General features: G+C 45.2%; 1 long non-coding RNA gene across 1 annotated transcript; it reads right to left on the reverse strand.

The window, feature by feature from the left end:
• Window positions 1–3,872: 3,872 nt before the first annotated feature.
• LOC125461121 (uncharacterized) lies at window positions 3,873–13,140 on the reverse strand. The gene is made up of 3 exons (XR_007249405.2): window positions 12,163–13,140; window positions 11,062–11,194; window positions 3,873–4,598 (listed from the first exon to the last, which is right to left on the reverse strand). It is a non-coding gene; the product is annotated as an uncharacterized LOC125461121 (long non-coding RNA).
• Between the last annotated feature and the right edge of the window lie 10,076 nt (window positions 13,141–23,216).

A 23,216-nucleotide genomic window follows, 5' to 3' on the forward strand; every position in this document is an offset into this window, starting at 1 on the left:
CATTCCCTACCTTGCCCTCACTTTTAATAGTTTGCATTATCCTAAATAGGATTTGCATGTAAATATTTAATTAGCTACACATGCGATTACTGCTGGCGATGGTTAGTAGTTTACAAAAAAATGTCATGATGGTTTTGATGGTGGGAATGTTGCTTAGTTGTGTATGACAACACTTCTGTATACAAATAAAATGGTGTTTTGCTGTTATGGAAAATAAAACAGAACATACAAAGCAATAAGATAATTGATTAGGGCTATGTAGAACAAATTAGGTAGAACAAATTCAGTACATATAAATGGAAAACAGTATGAGTACGTTAATCAAGGCAAATCACGTGACATAAAGGTAAACAGGCTGAAGGCAATGATGACATAATGTAAGAGACTAAGTGGTATGAGATGGTACTGAATTAGGTGGTACTAGGTGGGACTGGAACAATGGGAGCACAGTATGATTAGGATAGTAACATCATGTAACATGTAAACAAATATTGAAGGCCATGATGACGTAATGTAATAGATTAGGTACAAAGTTGGAGACCATTGCGAAAATCTAGACCCCGGCGGGGTCTCGGTTCCACGTTCGATCAATGAGCAAGCACAATTGGTCTGGCTGTTTAAGACTTTACTCTTTATTCCTTTTTACAGCTGGGTACAGAGCATCCGGAAACACAGAAGTTGAGCACTTCCGTATTCCTTGGAGGAGCTGCACACACCGGCTTAATATAAAGACATTTTTATAATTTTCTTAAAGCAGGTACAAGGCGTGATCGCACAGTACATTCAAACAATTACCAATCAATATGTGATATTGCTTCATTGGCAGTTACTAGATCCAATGATATTAACTGGGAAACAACTTATGTCACAACACTTAGGTCACTTTTATCTTGCTACACAGTGCCGGTGCACCTGCACTCGAAGGTCAGTTAGAGCGTTTAGTACTTTTCTATCTTATCAAGTTACTGCTGTATTCTAAAAGGCACATTGTCTGCTAATCTTTCTTTGCAACAGTCTGAGGGTTGGTTGCTTATGCAGCTCTAGCAAATTTACAGTTTGCAGCCTAGAAGCCAATTTGTTGTGCTAACTTGCATTGAGAAGCCATCTTGTTGCCGTCTAAGTTACCAAGAGCATTCATCAGGCAGTTGCTCCTAGCTGCAACTAGTCACGCAGGTGCAGGTCATGAGCCTCCATATCCTAGCCTAGCCTGTATCCAAGTTTCAGACTCTCATCTCCCTCCTTTGGTCATTCCATGACCACACCATAGGGCGGGAGAGCATGGATTAAATCAGTCCAAGCAGATGGACACCAGAGCCTGCCAATACTCCTCCACCCCCAAGGAGGAGCCAGGGGTGGACAACTGGCCCTCCTCATTCTCATTGAGTGCACCATCAGGACAGAGGAGGAGCATTTTCTGAGGGGAACCGATATCACTAATGGAATTCATTAGTCTAGCAATAATACATTTATAATAATACCAACAAAAAGACAGAATAAAATAAGACCAAGATATATCGCTGGATTGAGCAGCCAGTGGTACCATGAGCCAAAACTCCAATCTGCCCACCCAGTGCCCTCCGTCATTTTGTTGACAACGGTACGGATGTTATATACATGTTTGGCAATGTTCCCAGTGAGGTCGACAACACCCATCATACATTTGCCTTTTACTACAGTGCAACCCCCGTCCTCTTTGGCAAGTAGATGATCAAGAGCACCCGGTTTTGCTGGGAGATCAGGCGCAGTTCCGAAAGCATGCTCATAACCCCTTCCAAGGCTAAGGCTGTCTCGTTACCCAGGACGGTGAGGCCACAGATAAGATAATTCCAGTTTTGGCAGCCCCGCCCAGGGAAAGCACACTAAAGGAATGCGTAGCCCAAGGAATCACCTTTACTGCTGCCTAAAGTTTTGGACCCTTACCACTATGCGCAAAATTCAGGGGAGACAGTGCGCTTAGTATGGAGACCCCAGCTCCATGGCAGTGGTCGGGAAGAGAGTCCCTACTGCCACAGCATGAGGGGTGTTGGTCTTGTTCAGGACTAGAAAATTTGTGGCCTTACCTCGGCTAAAGAAGTAATATCTAGGTCTGGTGTAGATAACCCCTGAGAGTTCAGTGCTCAGGCGGCCCTTAAGATTGGGTTCGGGCGGGAGCCAATGCTGGAAAGGTCGAGGGTTATTTTTGCATACTGCAAACTCAACGGTGTACTTGGTTCCATTGCCAGTATTGAGTTCGAGATGCGTCCCGTTGCTGATACTGCAGAGGACCGTAACTCCCTTACCAACAGGGACGCACTCCTCATGCTGGCAGGCCAACTTAACACAGGATCCTGTAATGGAGCAGGAGCGATTTACGCATTTGACTAGGGCGCCCATGATATGGTCAGTGACCACAACCTTAGCACAGCCCCATCCAGTGACATTGTAGCAATTTAGGTCAGATATTCTAGACCTATTGAAAGAGCTTGTCAGGCAGGTGGCAGAGGGGGTAAGGTAATACTCAAAGTAGATATTAAGCGGTGGAGCCCCTTCAGAGGGGTTTCGCACTCCATCAATGGGTCGCGCAAGAGGGAAAAGGGGTCCAGGAGTCCTTGGCAGACTTGAGGTCATAGCAGAACACCTTGTCCTGGCCTAACATTTTATTGTGAGCTTGAGAAAACAAATTGTTAGTGAAAGACAATACTTCCCCCTTCTCCCTTTTGCGGCATGCAGATTCAGACCTCTTTAGGTAGGGGCAAGGCTTACCAGGGCTGCATTTAATACAGCTGAAATCAAACTGGCATAACACCTTGACAGGGTAAAAACCATTGAGACTTGTCCTGCAAACGAACTATCCGATCTTCTGGTAATTATCTCTGTTGCAAAGAAAGATTAGCAGACAATGCGCCTTTTAGAATACAGCAGTAATTTGATAATATAGAAAAGTACTAACTGCTCTAACTGACCTTTGAGTGCAGGGGCACCGGCACTGTGTAGCGAGATAAAGGTGATCTTTCTGGAAATTATAGACCAGTGAGCCTTACCTCAGTTGTTGGTAAAGTGTTGGAAAAGGTTATAAGAGATAGGATTTATAATCATCTAGGAAAGAATAATTTGATTCGGGATAGTCAGCATGGTTTTGTGAAGGGTAGGTCGTGCCTCACAAACCTTATTGAGTTCTTTGAGAAGGTGACCAAACAGGTAGATGAGAGTAAACCGGTTGATGTGGTGTATATGGATTTCAGCAAGGTGTTCGATAAGGTTCCCCACAGTAGGTTATTGTACAAAATGCGGAGGAATGGGATTGTGGGAGATATAGCAGTTTGGATCGGAAATTGGCTTGCTGAAAGAAGACAGAGGGTGGTAGTTGATGGGAAATGTTCATCTTAGAGACCAGTTACTAGTGGTGTACCACAAGGGTCGGTGTTGGGTCCACTACTGTTTGTCATTTTTATAAATGACCTGGATGAGGGCGTAGAAGGACGGGTTAGTAAATTTGCAGACGACACTAAGGTCGGCGGAGTTGTGGATAGTGACAAAGGATGCTGTAGGTTGCAGAGAGACATAGGTAAGCTGCAGAGCTGGGCTGAGAGATGGTAAATGGAGTTTAATGCGGACAAGTGTGAGGTGATGCACTTTGGTAGGAGTAACCGGAAGGCAAAGTACAGGGCTAATGGTAAGATTCTTGGTAGTGTGGATGAGCAGAGAGATCTCAGTGTCCATGTACACAGATCCTTGAAAGTTGCCACCCAGGTTGACAGGGCTGTTAAGAAGGCATACAGTGTTTTAGCTTTTATTAATAGAGGGATCGAGTTCCGGAACCAAGAGGTTATGCTGCAGCTGTACAAAACTCTGGTGCGGCCGCACTTGGAGTATCGTGTACAGTTCTGGTCACCGCATTATAAGAAGGATGTGGAAGCTTTGGAAAGGGTGCAGAGGAGATTTACTAGGATGTTGCCTGGTATGGAGTGAAGGTCTTACGAGGAAAGGCTGAGGGATTTGAGGCAGTTTTCGTTAGAGAGAAGAAGGTTGAGAGGTGACTTAATTGAGACATATAAAATAATCCGAGGGTTAGATAGGGTGGATAGGGACAGCCTTTTTCCTAGGATGGTGACGGCGAGCACAAGGGGGCATAGCTTTAAATTGAGGGGTGAAAGATATAGGACAGATGTCAGAGGTAGTTTCTTTACTCAGAGAGTAGTAAGGGAATGGAATGCTTTGCCTGCAACGGTAGTAGATTCATCGACTTTAGGTACATTTAAGTCATCATTGGACAAGCATATGGACGTACATGGAATAGTGTAGGTTAGATGGGCTTCAGATCGGTATGACAGGTCGGCACAACATCGAGGGCCGAAGGGCCTGTACTGTGCTGTAATGTTCTATGTTCTGTGTTATTGATGCAGTTGGCCATTGCGACAGTCATTCTTGGAAATGTTCCATACATCGAAGGAATCAGTCTCTTGGCACACAAGGACATCTTTACAGCATAAATGGTACATAGTCTCTGTTTGCTCAGGATCACATTGGTAAATAGTCCCTTCTTGAGCACTAGTACTGATGATGACAGGGTAAGTTTGATCTTCACCATAACGGTCATCCTGGAGCAAGAGTTACGATACCTAAAACAGAAGAAGAATTACTGTTTGAAACATACAGTTTTGGTTGTATCTTAAGAGTCTGGTTTGTTATGAACTGATTCTGGTTCATCTCCCAGGTCCTCATCGTCTCCATTTCCATCATCTCTTCCCTTGTAAGGGGCTCAACCGATGACCTCGCAATGATGGAGGTGAACCCAGGAGGAGCGCTCGGCGACCTTAACAGCAGCAGTGGTGATAAGGACAACCTGGAAAGACCCCTCCCATCGAGGTTGGAGGCCAAGGTGTGTCCAATCCTTGATGAGAATGAAGGAGCTGAGTTCAATAGCCAGAACAGTGTCAAGGGAGGGGAGCTTCTCATAAGTAGCACAGACCTGGGAGTGAAGACCTCGCAAAATTTTAGTCAAAGAAAGAACATAGGAGGACATGTCTTCAGTCATGTGGTGGAAATGAACAGGCGAAGAGGCGTCATTCCAGGGCATGCAGAAAGCTCGACCATAAACAAGTTCGGCTGGGGATAAGCGAGTTTTGTCTGCGGGAGTGCAACACAGGTGGAACAATACTAGAGGCAACAATCAAACCCAGGAGAGACTGGTCTCAGAAGTCAATTTGGCAAGCTTAGTTTTCAAAGTCTGGTTACAATGCTCTATGAGCCCCGCAGCCTGACGGTGATATGCATAATGAAGCAGGCGGCAGATCCCAAAATGAGAGCATATTTCATCATTGATGTCCCCAATAAAGTGGCGGTCATTGTCAGAGGACAGGCAAAAGGGAATACCAAAATGGGGAATAATTTCTTTGAGCAAAATATTTACAACAGTCTTGGCAGTAGCATTAGAAGTAGGATAAGCCTCAATCCATTTGGAAAAAACATCAACAATAACCAGAACATACTTATAATGCTGACATTTTTGCAACTCAATAAAGTCAAGCAAAAGGGCCTGGAAGGGTCCTTCAGGAAGGGGTGTCTGCCCCATCGGGCAAGGCACACCCTTGCCTGGGTTATGTTCTTGGCAGGTGAGGCATCGAGCACTGACACACTCTGGGCCATCTGCTGGAGGTGAGGGTGCCACCAGGTGGTCAAGAGGAGGTCAGAAGTCGAGCGAGCACCACAATGAGTAGCATTGTGCAAACAAACAATCAATGACCTATGAGGCAAGAGCGTTAGGCATACAAATTTGACCAGCCGGAGTGGTCCAGAGTTTAGTAATAGGATTACAATAACAGCCGGTGCTGGACCACAGCAGCTTCTCAGAGTCAGGGGTGTCCCCTGTAAGATAACAACATCCTCAATGGTTGGCATTAACTTGTCAGAGGTCAACTTACTCTTGTCAGAGCTTTCAGTCTGGCCCATCATTTTAGGCACAATCATAAGATGGCCGCGAGAGGCATCTTTGGCGGCCTCATCAGCAGCACGGTAACCAATGTCAACAGGGGATTGGCCAATAGTATGGACAGCACACTTGATAATAGAAACCTGTTTTGGGAGCAGGAGCACTGTTAAGAAATCTGAACGAGCTGGCGATGAGAAATAGGGGTACCTGAAGAGGTCAAAAATCTTCTATTCTTCCAGAGCTGGCCAAAATCATGGACAACTCTGAAGGCGTAGTGGGAATCAGTGTAAATGTTCACGTGAAGGCCGTCCCGAGGATGCAGGCACGGATCAGGGAAAAAAGTTCGGCCTGTTGGGCAGTAAAGGGAGTCTCAAAAGAAACCGATTCCAGGATGGAGCCATGATCATCAACTATCGCAAAGTCTGAGAGGCAATTACCTGTATGGCCGAGAGAGGAACTACCATCATTAAACATATTGGTGTCAGGGTCTGGGATAGGGAAATCAGAAAGGTCTGGGTGAACGTGGATGTCCTCATTAATGAGGAGGAAACAATCATGATCTGGAGTGGACAAAGGTGATGGGGAATGCGCAAGGAAGTCGGCAGGATTAATAGTGGTACAGTCCTTAAAGCTCAGCCGGGCGCTGTTGAGGTGGTAGATTTCATAATGGTTTTGGCAAGCGGCAGTCAAATGTTGAATATGCAATTGCCCTAACAGGGCAATCACTGCATGAGAGCTGTAGACAACAATGTCCTGCTGGAGGGTGAGGTTCTCTGCGACTGTAAGCTGAGATAAATAGCGGTAAGGATTTGAGTACAACGGGGGTGTCCCAAGGCAACAGAGTCAAGCTTAGTAGAGAAATAGGCTACCAGGCGGTGTCGATCTCCATGTAGTTGAGTGAGAACTGAGAAAGCACAGTCATCCAGAATAGTGCAGTAAAGCTGGAAAGGCCTATCATAAAGGGGTCTCCCCAAAGCTGGAACTTGTGACAAGGCTTGCTTGAATTCATCAAAGACCTGTTTTGCCTCTGAGGGGAGTTCGAAGGTCCCTTCATTGGAAGTGACAGGGGTCAACATCTTAACGAGGGCTGCGTTAGGGATCCATTGTCAACAGAGGTTGACCATGCCCAGCCATTGGCGAACCTGTTTCGTGGCCTGTGGGACTGGGAAGTTGACAATAGGAGTAATACGGCGCTGTTCAAGTGAATCAGCCAACAGGATGAAACCTAGGAACTTTACTTGGCATTGTGCAATTAAGACCTTCTTGGGAGAAACAACATAGCCCAAATGCTTCAGATAGTTAAGGAGGAGGATGACATCGGAGCAGTTAGATTCTTCGTCTAGACTGGCAACAAGGAGGACATCCACAAATTGAATCAATGTCGATCCATCGGTGAGGGTGGGGGTGAGGGAACGCAATTGTTTCGGTAAGGCCTGAAAGAAGAGGGTCGCAGCATGTATGAAGCCTTGACGTAGTCGAGTCCACGTCAACTGTTGGCAATTAAAAGTAAAGGCAAATAGATACTGACTGTCTTCATGGAGAGGTAGAGAAAAAGAAAATGCGTGTTGCAGGTCGACAACAGCAAAAACTTTAGCGTCTGATGGTACCAAGGCTAGAATATGAGCTGGATTTGGGACTAGGACATGGAGAGGCTGTACAATAGCATTGATAGCTCTCAAGTCTTGAACCAATCTATACTGGTCTGGCTTGCCAGGTTTTGGGACAGCCATAATTGGAGTGTTACAGGGTGATTGGCAAAGGACCAGGATGCCCTGGCAAAGAAAAGCATTAATCAGAGCAGGGAGGCTCGGTATTGCCTGTTGTTTCAGCGGATATTGGTGTATAGACGGCAGAATGACATTTGGTTTCAAAAAAACTTGAATGGGTTCCCATTTCATAAGTCCAACATGGGAGGATGTTTCAGCCCGTACGTCAGGATGGACCAAGTCAAGGACATCCGGACTTTCATGGTGGAGGTGTGTGGCCCGAGAGAGGCAGGATTGGAATAGTAGAGGACAGTCATCCCCCCGGGAGTGTCTGCAGATTATGGCAATGTGGATCAGCCTTGGTGATTGCATGTTGGACCAAAGGGCCCAGATCTTTGGCATGGTAAGGCGGATTGACTTTCCGATTGATGTGAGGTGCCGAGGTACTTGCCTGTTTCCACAGATGAGCAGGTATGTGAATGTAGTCTGCTTCACCCTCTGGCCCAGTAACTCGAGCCAGGATCTGTATAGTCCATTCGGTGCCAATGAAATCCCTGAAGAAATCTTCAAGTGAGTGGTCTTGGCCTGTCCGATCGTAGGCAAGGGTGACGTGACTGTCAGAACTTTGAAGGCTAAGGTCAAGTGACTACCATTGGGGTTTAGTAGACACGTACAGCTGGCGCTTAGCTGAGTCAGACTCAAGTTGGACACCATCAGGGGAACAGGCAAGTTTGACTTGAGAAGCGCACAGCAGGTCTCGTCCCATTAGGTTGCATGATAATGCGGTGGTAATCACAAAACAATAGTCCAGGGAATAGCCTTGGAAATAGAAACTGGATCAGAAATCAGATAATGGTGGGTCTCCCCTTGAAAGTCAGATAACTTTTGGGTCTTCTTAGAGTTTGGAAGGTTCATGTTGGATGTTACCGAGGACATTGATGCTCCCGTGTCAATCAGAAAAGGATACCATCTATTTTTGACTTTGAGTAAAACTGTAGGTTCCTGTGTGTGAGATTTAGACTTCAAAGGAAAGTTAGTCAGTCACTGGGAAAAAGGATTATTTTGCAAAAAATTAGCATATCGTCCTCTGCCTCTCGCTTGTATCGGAGGGTGGTTATTGGCGTAACCCCAGTTGTCCTGAGAGTAATTTCCATTACCATATCCACCTCCTTGGCTCCCCCTACTTGTCCCTTGGGGACAATCAGAAGCCCAATGGAGAGGGTGGTCATAAATGAAGCAGCCGTGCATCGGGCAGTCACAAGCCCAGTGGTACGGGCTGCCACAATTGAAACAGCTCTGAGGGGCTTGTCTGGGAGGGACCCATCAGCCATATCCATGACCGCGGCCCCAAAAGGGTGGAGGGCCTCTACTACAATGCATAGGTAATTGTTGGGGAGTCTCTTCTTGGACAACAAATTCCGACTTCACACAGGTGTGAAGTCTCGTCCTCACCCAGATGCTTCCTCAGAGCCTTAATAGAACGATGGAGTTGATTGGGGTTAGCGTCGACCTGGTCCAAGTTATTTGTCTTAACTGCAGAGGCGACAGAGGGCGGCCAACAATTCAGTAATATAGAGCTATATTTAGGATCGGCAACACAGAAATCCAAAGCCCGTTCGCCAGAATAGGACTCATAACATTCTCAGAAGTGTTCGAGGAAGTCCTCGGCAGACTCCTTACATTTAGGGCGAAATTCGAGGATACGAGTAAGGTCAATAGGCTTTGCCAGTGTGGCAGACGCAGCAGCAAGGATATAATCCTGTCACGATCAGAGATAATGGGAACGGGCCTAGACTGGTCATCAGAGGGTCTAATGAAGGGTCTAGGCCCGAAACATCAGCTTTTGTGCTCCTGAGATGCTGCTTGACCTGCTGTGTTCATCCAGCTCCACACTTTGTTATCTATCATCCTGTCGCTGCTGTTCCTGAGCCACTGCGTTGGCAAGGGCAGTAAAGTAATTATGACCAAAACGCTCGGTGAAGTGGGCATATTCATTGGAGAAGGGCCCACAGATCTTGGGCAGTCCCATCATAAACTTTGATCGTGGTGCTTAGGGAATCAACAAACTGCTGTGGAGCTTTGTGGTGATCCGGAGCAGTACTGAGAATGGACATAATTTCATGCGGCTTCCGGTGATAGTAAACACAGATAGTGGCATTTGACCAGCAGCCGTCGAAGTAACGGGAATCTGAGGAGTATGACGACAAACGGTGGTGACGGGGGCAGATCCAGATGGAAGAACGACAGGGGCCGACTGCAGGGGAAGAACGGGGATTGGGTGGAGCAACAGATTGGTAAGCAGGAGGTTGTACGACAGATGGAAGAGGGATAAAGTGGGGTTAGGTTGGGAGGCGTTTGATCTGTCGATCTGGAGGGGGCTCTAATCACTGGGGGGGGGTGGCATTAAGGTTCGCTTGTGGGTTGGGTGGGGGTGGGGGAGGCGGTGCGAGGCTCAGATAGGAACACCAATCATCCAAATCCGAATTTTCATTGTCTCCCACACCCAAACTAAAGCCAACCATCGAACTACTCAGCTCCTTTTTTTTGTCAGTCACCGGTGACTTTTCTTTTTGTTTCTGTTGACGTTTGACTTGAGCACATTCGTTTTTGAGGACCTCAGTTGATTTCATGGTACCATTGTCAGTTCAATTCCCAATTTGGTGGCAGAATCCTGCCACGAATTTAAGACCGATTGTTTGTGGCTTTCATCACAAAATTGTCGCCACAGTCCAATCAATTCTTTCATTTTTGAGCCTGTGTTTCAATACCAAATCAATTGCTGGGCTGATTTAACCAATTGATTATTTTTGGGGCTGCCAAGTGGCCACTGATCATCACCTAATTTCTTATTTAAGGCGCCAGAAACTTTGCACAAGCCTTCAGTGTTTTCCGGATACTTTTCACACAGTTTCACCAGTGAAGAAGATGGGTTTTCCGTTTTATCTATATTATTACCCATCCTAAACAACCTTCCTTTATAATCTCAACCTAAAACTTTTACTAATCAACAATCTGTCAATGAACAACAAACTAATGACTTCCACAAAACCTTGACAACATCCAAAAACCCTGACAGTCTCGTTATAATATATCGCGATAATTCCTTGTTTCGTCTTTCACAGACTAATTTGAAAATCACTTCAGACAAATCTAAAATCACTTTAGACAATGCCAATTTGACCAAATATGAGTCCCCGACTCATTTAAAGTCTTCAATACTCAGGTCCCTGACCTGTCTATTTCGTCTCTCAATTCATAATGTTAGAGTCCCCGACTGTATTTCAGATCCCCGATCCGTCGGTCCTCGACCTTTAAATGGAGTCCCCGACTCCCTTCTAATCTTTTCAAGACCGATGCTTTTTTGGGCTGGACTTGGACTACAGGTAGCGAAGGGTCGAGTCCACCACGACTTGAAAGAGAGGAAAACCAAACGGAGAAAATACTCACGTCTGGCCGGCCGATTCTTCTACACTCAATAGTGGAGGACTCAAGGCTCTTACACCTCTGTCAACAATCCGTCCGTACCGAATCTGAGTCACGGCACCAGATGAAAATCTAGACCCAGCGGGGTCTCTCGGTTCTGCAATCAACCAATGAGCACTCAGAATTGGTCTGGCTGTTTAAGACTTTACTCTTTATTCCTTTTTACAGCTGGGTACAGAGCATCCGGAAACACAGAAGTTGAGCACTTCCGTATTCCTTGGAGGAGCTGCACACGCCAGCTTAATACAAAGACATTTTCATAATTTTCTTAAAGCAGGTACAAGGCGTGATCGCACAGTACATTCAAACAATTACCAATCAATATGTGATATTGCTTCATTGGCAGTTACTAGATCCAATGATATTAACTGGGAAACAACTTATGTCACAACACTTAGGTCACTTTTATCTTGCTACACAGTGCTGGTGCACCTGCACTCGAAGGTCAGTTAGAGCGTTTAGTACTTTTCTATCTTACCAAGTTACTGCTGTATTCTAAAAGGGACATTGTCTGCTAATCTTTCTTTGCAACAGTCTGAGGGTTAGTTACTTATGCAGCTTTAGCAAATTTACAGTTTGCAGCCTAGAAGCCAATTTGTTGTGCTAACTTGCATTGAGAAGCCATCTTGTTGCCGTCTAAGTTACCAAGAGCATTCATCAGGCAGTTGCTCCTAGCTGCAACTAGTTACACAGGCGCAGGTCATGAGCCTCCATATCCTAGCCTAGCCTGTATCCAAGTTTCAGACTCTCAATTGTGGCAGAAAATAATCATTATCTAATAAGTAGAGAAATCATTGTAGCAGAGATAATTCAGAAGACAAATAGCTTAGAGAGATAACACTAGTTAACACAATTGGTTGTGCTGATAACCTGAGAAAGAGCATGATAACTGAAAAGGTAGAAAAACTAACAAGCCCCGTAGGTCGGGGGCGATCGGGAAACCATTTTCTGATTGTCACAGCTTTTGTTTGCGAATAAAAGTTTAACTTCTTGAAGAATTCTCTATGCCTCCTGGTGATTCTCCACGACAAATTTTCGCCGTGAGCAGGGTCGCAAGAGACCTACCTGAAAAGGGGCAGCAGCAACAGGGTGCTTCCCGGTCCGCTGGGGACACTCCTGAGATTGGCAGAATAAGGGTGCACCCAACAAAAAGGTAAGCATTTTGCTGCTAATTCAGACTGTATTCTGTTGGCTTGGGGAGGCCCTCGGGGACTCGGAAGTATGGGGAAACTGCCGAAGGGTCTCTCCGATCCAAAGATCCAAACCGCGGGTGTAAATTAAAGTGGAGGAGACGAAGAGGACTGTTCAAGAAAACTGCGCAGTGGGGTACGGGGTGAATAAGTGTCGTACGAAGATGTTGGCTGAAATAAAAACTCCACGTGGTGTAAATAAGTCCCTGTGGATACCACCTCACAGGTAACGAGGGCCTGAACAGGCAGGGCAGAAAGTTCTGTGGATACCAGTCTGGAAAAGCAGGGATCTGTACGGGCAGAACAAGTAAATTAAAGATTATTTCACTAATAGCACTATTGAACCCATTCAAAACTAAAAGCAGGCAGATTGGTAATAGTTGCCTAAGAGTAAAGTAATAAGGAACAGCTATATTCTTCAAAGCATCATCAGATTGCTGAGCTGTGTGAAAACAAGGACCGTTTCACAGTTAGACTGATGGGACGTTAACCATGAACAAAGGGACTGCACTTGAAATACTGAGTAGAAAGTTCCCAGTAGCAAGGAATGATATTGTAAAATTGTCTGAGAAATGGGCAGAAAGAACTGAGAAATTATTGACAAAATGGCCAAAAGAAGGTACTTTTGATATAAGCATATGCGATGAAATGGAAGGGTTAATTAAAAACCACAAACCAAAAGATAAACCTAAAAAGAGGAACAAGAAGAAAAAGCAGGAGGCAGAGATATTAAAACTTTTTAGGAAGGACGGGGAAGAGTTGAGAAAATCTTATCAGGCACCAGCTGTGACCCACAGGGGTACTGAGGGAAATGAATAGCCCCTGTAATACTCCATTGCTGCCAGTCCTAAAAACAGACGGATCCAAATGAAGACTTGCGCATGATTTAAGAGCAGTAAATGAGGTGGTGGGGGATTGGCCAGCAGTGATTCCAAAACCACATATACTGCTGACTAATGTGCCTCCACAGGCAGCCTGGCTGTCAGTCATTGATTTATGTTCTGCCTTCTTCAGCATTCCACTAGCAGAACATTGCCAGTATTCATTTGCTTTTACGTACAAAGGTCAACAGTACACTTACACGAGAATGCCGCAGGGGTTTAAACATTCACCACATGTATTTAACCAAGTTTTGAAGACAGACTTGGAAGGCATGTTGTTGGAAGGTACGCTGATTCGGTCTGTTGATGATTTATTAGTGTGCTCAGAAAGTCAGGAACAGTGTGAACAAGACACCCTTTTCCTCCTCGAGAAACCGGCATATGGAGGTCACAAGGTGTCCAGGAAGAAACTACAGTTTTGTAAACAGCAAGTTGAATACTTGGGTAGACTAATTTCTAAACAGGCTAAGATGGTTGCACCAAATCAGATTGAGGAAATTGCTAAAGCCCCCAGACCTGAGATTGTAGGACTGATTATGACATTTTGGGGATGGCTGGATTTAGTTCAGACTAGATTGGGGAATATGCCGAAATTACGGTGCCCCTTAGGAAAACAATGAAGGAGGCTGGACATTCACACTTGAGGAATGCCTTGCAGTGGAGTGAGGAAGCTGCAACAGCTTTTAACACCCTTAAACAAGCATTGCAGTCAGCTCTGGCATTAGCCCTGCCTAGTTATGTGAAGCATTTTCACCTTTACATGTCCATCAGACAGGACGGATATGCTGCTGCAGTGCTTACACAGGAGGCAGGTGTAGGGGGACCTAAGCAACCTATTGCATATTGTAGCACCAAACAAGACAAAGTGGTTCGGGGATGTCCGCCATGCTATCAGGGGCTAGCAGCTGCACATTTTGCATATGAAAGAGCATCCCCTGTGACGATGGGCTACCTTATTGTCCTGCATACACACCATAAGGTAGTAGAATTGTTAGAAAAAGGACAATTTGTATTGACACCTGCAGGATAATAGCATATCGGATGTTACTGACCTTCCCAGACATAACTATACAGAGATGCGCTGCCAGGAACATAGATTACATTCCACTAGAACATGAGGGAGAGCCCCACAACTGTGTAAGGAAAGTAACTACATTTGCTAAATTGAGGGCTGATTTACAATCTGAGCCACTGCCTGGTGAAGATAAAAAGGTACTATTTGTAGACGGCTCATGCTATAAGGATTATGATGGGAATCATGCAGGATTTTCTGTTGTGCTGCAAGAACAATCTCAGTTTAGGACAATCAAGCTGGAGGCTTGCTCACAACCTTGCTCAGCACAACTGGCTGAGATCAAGGCATTAACAGCAGCATGCGAGTCGATGGAAGGTGAGAGAGCCGACATCTACACTGATTCGGCTTATGCCCATGGGGTATGCCACCTGTTTGGGGCAGCGTGGAAGCAAAGAGACTTTAGGAAAAGCAACAAAGTCCCCATACAGCATTGCGAGCAGATTGTAGAATTGACGGCTGCAATGATGAAGCCAAAAGCGCTGGCTATCATTAAGTGTCAAGCTCACAGAAAAGGGAGTGATATGGTAATAAAGGGTAATCAGGTGGCAGCTGAAGCAGCTAAAATGGCCTCTGGGTGTGCCTCAGCTGACAATGTGCCCCAGATACGTTTAGATCTGGAGCCTGCAACAGCAGACGTCATTGAGATCCAAAGTAGGGAAACCTTAGTCGAGCAAACACTGTGGAAACAAAGGGTGGCCAAGGAAAACCAAGACTGCCTGTGGGGCTTAGACAACGGTTTATGGGTGGCATCCACCCCTTTGTTGACGGCCCTTATTTCAGAGGCGCATGGGCTAGACCACTGTGCAAGAGGGGAAGTGATTAGGAAGATAAAAAGGGACGGATTCTGGTCACCTTACTTGCAGGCCTCAGTGGATCACATGCTGTTACAATGTGAGGCATGCGCTCAATGCAACATTAGAAAGGGAATAACCATGCCCGTAGGACATATACCAGTACCTGAGGGACCATTTAAGCATTTGGTGATTGACTATGTGGACATGATAAAGACGGTGAGAGGAAAAAGATATATGTTAGTAGTGATTGATAGGTTTAGTAGCTGGGTAGACGCAACTCTGTCCAAAGACTCCACGTGGTGTAAATAAGTCCCTGTGGATACCACCTCGCAGGTAATGAGGGCCTGAACAGGCAGGGCAGAAAGTTCTGTGGATACCAGTCTGGAAAAGCAGGGATCTGCAGGAATAGTGGTGAAATTTCTGACCAATGAAGTTATTTCAAGGTTTGGCATACCGTCAGAAATCAGTTCAGACAACGGGCCTGCTTTTATTCAATAAGTGGTTAAGTTGGTGCTGCAGACCTTGAGAATCAAGCAAAGGTTTGGATGTGTGTATCATCCCCAGTCACAAGGCATGATAGAAAGGATTAATGGCACCTTAAGAGCCAAATTGAATAAGATTTGCACAAGCACCAACCTTAATTGGGTTGAAGCACTGCCACTGGCACTAATGAGTTATCGCATGCAGACTAACCGCATGACAAATTTAATGCTGCATGAAATGCTTCCTGGTAGACCGATGCCAGTGCCCAAGTGGAGAGGCCCATATGAGGGACCCAGCTTGGAACAATTGGAGCTAGAACTTAAGCAGTCTATGTCACAACTAAATACGATACATAAGTCTATCCACGCACAGGAGAAGCAAAAAGAGCTGGTGCCCGACTCAGAGGAAGGACCTATTAAACCTGGGGATCAGGTGTATGTGCAGGTCTTCCGGAGGAAGTGGAATGAGCCGAGGAGAGGGGGACCCTTCACAGTGACCAAGGCGTCGCCCACAGCTGTTCAAGTGGAAGGATGACACATGTTGTACCACCTCAACCATTGCACCAAAACTGTCCCACAGGCGCAGACTGACTCCGGAGCTGAAGTAAGTGGGGGTGAGGAAGAGGCTGCTGAGAGCGGGCCGGATGCGCAGGAAACTAGTACTTGTCAGCAGGGCATTGTACAGTCGGTAAGGGGGACATTTGAGAACACTGACAACTCTGGAACTATTGGTGATGGGTCTGTGGCAGGTAGTTCTTCTCCTAATGATGAGGCCGGAGAAGGGGTGGGGGAAACCACAGCTGCACCCCTCCCCAGCGCCGGGGTCTCCTACCCATGTGCAGACTTGGAAACCATCAACTTAGCGGGCCTGGCAGATCTGATCCCATAGTGCCACTAATGTGCAGGCCACAAGGCATAGAGGGGTCAGGAGCATGGAGCACACGTCCCTAGAGTGGACACATGCCCGTGATAATTATTGGTATAATGGGCCAATTACACAGCAGTGATGCTGACCAGACAGGGCTGTTTCCATACTTTGTTGTCCCTCTGCCTTATAACTTGTCCATCTGCATCCAATGCCGCCAACAAAGGTCCAGCCGCCCATTTGACCCAAATGATTTCTCATCATATTTGCAGCCCCACTGCCCTTTCTGGTGCCTTCTCCTCCAGGCTTCTACATTCTTTCAACAAGATGACTCAGGGGGACAGCACCTCCAACAGTGGTGCGGTTATAGCACTCCTTGGTCTGCCAGTCAAACCAATCACACATTCCCCATGACTATTTTTGACATACGTGAAGGTTTGAGCTTTGAATGTTTCAAACGAAATGGCTCTGCGCAAGTAGGCCAATTTGGAAGCCTTTGTGGAAATACAATTGGCATTGAGGTTGACACAACATTTGGTGCAGTCCTGAATTCTCAACACGTCCCATTAGCAGATACCTGGTGGCTGTGTGCTCAGAAAGGGGGGTTGCGTTCGACACTTCCCTATGACTGGAATGGTATCTGTGCTCAGGTAATGCTCCTTCATGAAATTGTTGTGTCACCATGAGCTCAGTTTGACGCTCTATCACAACCGACTTTGCACCACCCTAAATGATAGTTTGTCCCTGATCCAGCGGTACGACTTGCTCAGTCAGCCTAGGGGAATTCCCAATGAGTTTAAAGCCAGAAACGAGATTGCCGCAGGGTGGGAAGCTCTTCTCCCAGTTATAGGGGTTAGCGAGAATACTGAATGAATTAATATCATCTATTATAATCAACAAAGATTTAGTAACTACACTGATGATGCCCTCTCAGCCTTGGGAGAGCTGTTGGATGCAACTACCAAAATGACATGGCAAAATAGACAGGTTCCGGATTGGATGCTAGCTGAGAAAGGAGGAGTGCTTGTAATGTTTGGGGAACACTGTTGCACCTTTATATCTAACAACACCAGTCCAGAGGGGTCATGTACTAAGGCATTGGAGAAACTGAAGGGACTAAGGCAGGAGCTTAAAGACAATGCAGGTTTTGGCCATCAGGTCTTTGATTGGTTGGATAGCGTATTAGGGGAAGGGGGGCTTGGTTTGCCAGGATCGGAATTATTATAGGTGTTGTGCTGCTCGTCATCGCACTTGTGTTTTGCTGTGCTCTACCTCTTATTAAGTCTCTTCTTGTGCGCAGCACTGCGCAGCAGCTCCTGGTTGTTTCGACAACCTCTGAACAATCCCCCTCTTCCGGTGGAGTTTCACTGTTTTATTACTATGATCCGATGTCCACGGAGGTGCAGGAGGCCTGAGGGGATGAAGGTGCCTGAGCTGTTTTTATGAAGTGCGCAGGTTTAGATTGTAAGGGTCTTGGGTCTTTTTTCCCGCCCTGGCTATTGACGAGCAGGTTTTTGGCCCAGTGACTCCAGGGAAAAGAGGAAGAACCCTTAAAGATTTAGACCCTGAAATTATTTCTGCCCACTTTTGGGCCTACAACTCCCCATTGGCCAATATGGGTCTAGTCTTATTGTTTTTTTTCTCTATGTGAGACCAGTATGTCTCAAAGAGGGGAATATATGGAAAATACAATGGAACATACAAAGCAATAAGATAATTGATTAGGGCTACGTAGAACAATTTAGGTGGAACAAATTAAGGATAAATGAATGGAAAACAGTATGGGTAGGTTAGTCAAGTCAAATCATGTGATAGAAAGGTAAACAGGCTGAAGATCATAATGACATGATGTAATAGATTAGGTAGTCTTAGATGGTACTGAATTAGGTGGTACTGGAACAATCGGAGCACAGTATGATTAGGATAGTAACACCATGTGACATGTAAACAAATGTTGAAGACCATGATGACAGAGAGTAATAGATTAGGTATGAAGTAGACCATTGTGGCAGAAAATAATCATAGTCTAATAAGTTGAGAAATCACTGTAGCAGGGATAATTCAGAAGATGAATAGCTTTAGAGGGATAACACAAACTAATACTATTGGTTTACTGCATACCTTAGAGAGATAACACTAGTTAACACAATTGGTTGTGCTGATAACCTGAGAAAGAGCATGATGACTGAAAAGGTATAAAAACTAACAAGCCCCAAGGGTCGGGGGCAATCAGGAAGCCATTTTCTGATTGTCACAGCTTTTGTTTGCAAATAAAAGTCTAACTTCTTGAAGAATTCTCTAAGTCTCCTGGTGATTCTCCATGACACCTCTTCTGCGGTTATATTTGTGCAGGTGTGTCTATCAATGCTCTTGATGCCTTTAGAGGGAGGTATGTACCGTGAAGTAAACAATGCTTCATTTCCCCCCTCAACTCCATTTTGACTTAGCCCCTTCCTGCTCTCTCTACCGCCCCCCCACCCCACCAACCCCAGCTTTATAGTTTGTACTCCCATAATGGGCTGTGCTGGTAAATACTGCATTGGCTACCTGGATGTTTTACTGGTGTGATCAGCAATTAATACAAAACAAACAAAAAGTCACTGATTTTTGGTGGTAGGAACATTGGTCCATTGTGTGTGATGACACTTCTGCGTATAAAAGTTTTTTGCTTGTAGAGAGAGATGGGCACCATGGGGGATGCAGTGCTTTATATTCCCCCCTACAACTCTGTTTTGATTTAGTCCCTTCCCCCTCATTCCCTACCTTGCCCTCACTTTTAATAGTTTGCATTACCCTAAATAGGATTTGCATGTAAATATTTAATTGGCTACACATGCGATTACTGCTGGTGATGGTTAGTAATTTACAAAAAAATGTCATGATGGTTTTGATGGTGGGAATGTTGCTTAGCTGTGTATGACAACACTTCTGTGTACAATTAAAAAAGTGTTTTGCTGTTTCCTTTACTTCTCAGCAGCATGTTCAGTTATGAAGTTTTTAGAGACCATTCAGCCCTTTGAGCCTGCTCTGCCATTCATCACTATCCAACTCAGTAGCCTAATCTTGCTTTCTCCCTATAACCTTTGATCCCATTCACCCCAAGTGCTATATCTAATCACCCCTTAAATGCATTCAATGTTTTGGCATCAAATATTTCCTGTGGTAATGAATTCCACAGGCTCACCACTCTTTGGGTAAAGAAATGTCTTTCATCTCCATTCTAAATGGTCTACCCCAAATCCTCAGACTGTGATCCCTAGTTCTGGACATACCCACCATTGGGAACATCCTCCCTCCATCTACCCTAACCAGTCCTGTTAGAATTTTATAAGTCACTGCGACACCTCCATCCCCCGCCCCATTTATCTGAACTCTAGCAAAAACAAACTGTTGCGTTCAGAACCATCAGTTACTGAAGTTGCTGAGAGGGGAAAGAAATGAGAGAGGAGTGATCAAGGGCAGGAGAGAGTAGAGAAGAAGGGTTGGGAGGAGGAGGAGGAGATTGGGGGAAAGATATGGAGGGGAAGGGCAGACATGTAGTCAATATGGTTGAAGTTTTGTCTCGTAAATTAAAATATATGTATTAAGTATATGACTGGACACTGTCTAACCAATTATCTACTACTGCTGTTTGACATGGGAGGTAGGGTAGGGAAAGGGAGATGAGGGTAGAACAGAGTATTAGCAAAGGACTGGGACGAGTGGCAGGTCAAGCAGGATGTGGAGAAGGGAACGGGGAGGGAATGTGGAAAGGTGGTGAGGAAGGAGTGTAAGATGAGGAGCAGAATGAGAAACAAGTGAAGGAGGTGGGGAGGAGAGAGAGAGAAAGGCTTGACTGGGGAAAGGTGAAAAAAAGAGACGCTAAGAGTTTGGAGATGAGGGTGGATAACGGGAAGGAAAAGAGGAAGGAGACAGGGAGTAGCAGGAGAGGAGGTTGAAAAGGGAATGTGGAGCAGGAAAAGGAAGAACGATGAGGGCTAGTAGGAGTGGAAACAGAATTGGAAAAGAGGAGTGAAAAGTAAAGGGTCGGAGGACAAAGCTTGGGAGACTAGATCAGGGGGAATGATGAAAAGTGGGAAGACAATGTTTGGAAGGGAGGGACAAGTGGGAAGGAGAGGAGTAGGCTATTGTGGGATCACTTTAAGGGATTCTGGCCAGACCTGGAGTTAGGAAGGGAACATAATTAGACACAACAGAACCCACCAACTCCCTAGCATTACCCAAATTAAATCCTGGGTGGGAAGGCCCAAGCTTCAGCTTTCTACAATGCTGCCAACTGAAGTCCTTAAATAGTCTATTGATGACCACCTAAGGATCTCATGCAATCTGGGCTGCAATTATTTCAGCTCTAGATGGGACAAAAATGAACCAGCCAACCCAACCAGTTCTCCTGAGCAGGCAGGTGTTCAGTTTGATTGGCGTGGGGGCATTCCGAAAGCAGCATTCTTGAAATTGGTTGGGGTACTGGCCACTGAGAGCTACCTACAAGTGCCATTTTCCTTTCTCTGGGATGATCCTGTATCCTGGGAGCCTGGGGGATAGTTCTTGGTGACCAGGACTTTGTCATTCTGGGGCCTAATGCCAATAGAAAGTCTGCCAGAAACTAATCGGCTGACTGAGTTTTGGAAGATCCCAAGTAGGTTTTCTTATCATCAGAGTACTTGGGCTTCCCTCTTCTCATCTCTCCCAGTTAGTCTGAAAATAGGAAGATATCATTCTTCAAATGGAGCGATTTCATGTCTCACATGACCCACAAGCTGTTGGTGTACACAGACAATGTAAAAAGGCATCCAATTATGCACCTGTATTCTTCTCTTCATGGGAAATGGGCAGTGTTGGCTGGACCAGCATTTGTTGCCCAGAGGTCAATTAAGAATCAACCACATTGTTGTGGGTCTACATTGTAGACAGTAGATACCTTTCGCTAGAGGGCTGGGTTTTTAAAAATTCATTAATGGGATGAGGGCATCACTGACAGCATTTATTGCCCGTTCCTAATTGCCTTGAGGACAGTTAAGAGCTCCCAATTGCTGTGGGTCCAGAGTTGCATGTAGGCCAGATCAGGTAAAGATAGCAGTTTCCCTCCCTAAAGAATGTTAGTGAACCAGATTCCCTCCCCAACCCATCTCCTCTCCCCTGACAATTGGCAATGGATTCATAGTCATTAGTAGATTTTTAATTCCAGATATTTTATTGAATTCAAATTCCACCATCTGCTATGGTGGGATTTGAACCTGAGTCCCCAGAACGTTATCTGGGTCTCTGGATTAACTGTCCAGCAATAATACCACTAAGCCATTGCCACTGGTTTAGATTAGCTTGTTTGTAATTCTGAACTTTTATTGAATACAAATTTCATTATCTGCCATGGGCAATGTCCCAGAAGATCAACCTGGGATTCTGGATTATTTGTCCAGGGTCATTGCTATTATGTCACTACTTTAGATTTAGATTTTTTCTTTATTTTACTTCATGATGTGGACATGGTCCAGTTCAAGTTATAATGAAGAATCTACGTACTTGTTACATATTATTTGCATTCTTGTGACTCCTTTATCAACAACCCAGCAACTAAACACAAGAAGAAGAATGTAGGAGCAGAAAGTGAAGATGAAAAGGCAGGGAAAGGTTCAGGGCCAAGGTGTTTGTTAAAGAAAAGGCAACATACAGCATATATAGGCAGCATGGTGGTTTAGTGGTGAGCACTACTGCCTTACAGCACTAGGGGTCCAGGCTCAATTCGACCCTCAGGTAACTACCTGTGTGGAGTTTACACATTCTTCCCCATGTCTGTGTGGGATTCCTCTGGGTGCTCCAGTTTCCTCCCACAGTCCAGAGATGTGCAGGCTAGGTGGATTGGCCATGCTAAATTGCCCATAGTGTTCAGGAATGTGTAGATTAGGGGATGGGTCTGAGGGTCAGTGTGGACTTCTTGGGCCAAAGGACCTGTTTCCACACCGTAGGGCTCAATTTTCTAAAAATTTCTAGCATTATTGCAAGATGGAGGTCATTTGACTCACCATTTCATTGCTGACTGTCTTCTCATGCAGCTTTCTGCCTATATTCTTTCAGATTGTTGCTTTCCAAATAACGATGTTATTCTGTTTTGAATTAATTCTAATCTAGCCATTTTAGTCATCTGTTTCAAGGAGTTAATCAGGAAGTGCAAGAATCACTTAAATCTCTTGCTACATTGAATTATTAAAATTGAACATTTCATTTCACTGTCATGGGTAGGCGATGTCAATTCAACACTTCTGAGTTCCTTCATCCATGCTGTGCAGTTAAAAAAGGCTGAGCCTTCAGCTTCATGTAGATTTCAGATCCTGATACTAACTAGCTCTGATAAGGCAGCTTTTAGCACTAATTGGTCACAGGTTGTGATTCTACTGACCGCTCAGCCCCTATAGAAAAGGTAATGATGTGCTTGGCCTGTGGAGACAGGGAAACTGGGAGATATTTGCTAATTGCGGATTTGTCAAAATTATATCACTTCTGTTCCTTATCATTGCATTGTATTCCATATTGAAAGGTTGACTTTAACTCCTTATGCCTAATTGGCTGAGAATTAAATGCTGACATCTGAGGTTCTGATTTGGGAAGGATATCCTCCTGAGGCAAATAGTGTTCTATAAATACACAACGATAAATGAGGACACTTGTGGTGCAGTGGTATTGTCCCTATCTTTGGTCCAGAATATGCAGGTTCATATTCTGCCTGCTACAAATGTGTGTCATAGCTTATCTTAATAGGTGGTTGATAAAACGTATAGATGAGGGACCAGATAATATGTCATTTTGTCCAATTTGCAATTTTAACAATGCCAGCATT

The sequence above is a fragment of the Stegostoma tigrinum genome, chromosome 18 (assembly GCF_030684315.1).
Source record: "Stegostoma tigrinum isolate sSteTig4 chromosome 18, sSteTig4.hap1, whole genome shotgun sequence".
NCBI lineage: Eukaryota > Metazoa > Chordata > Chondrichthyes > Orectolobiformes > Stegostomatidae > Stegostoma > Stegostoma tigrinum.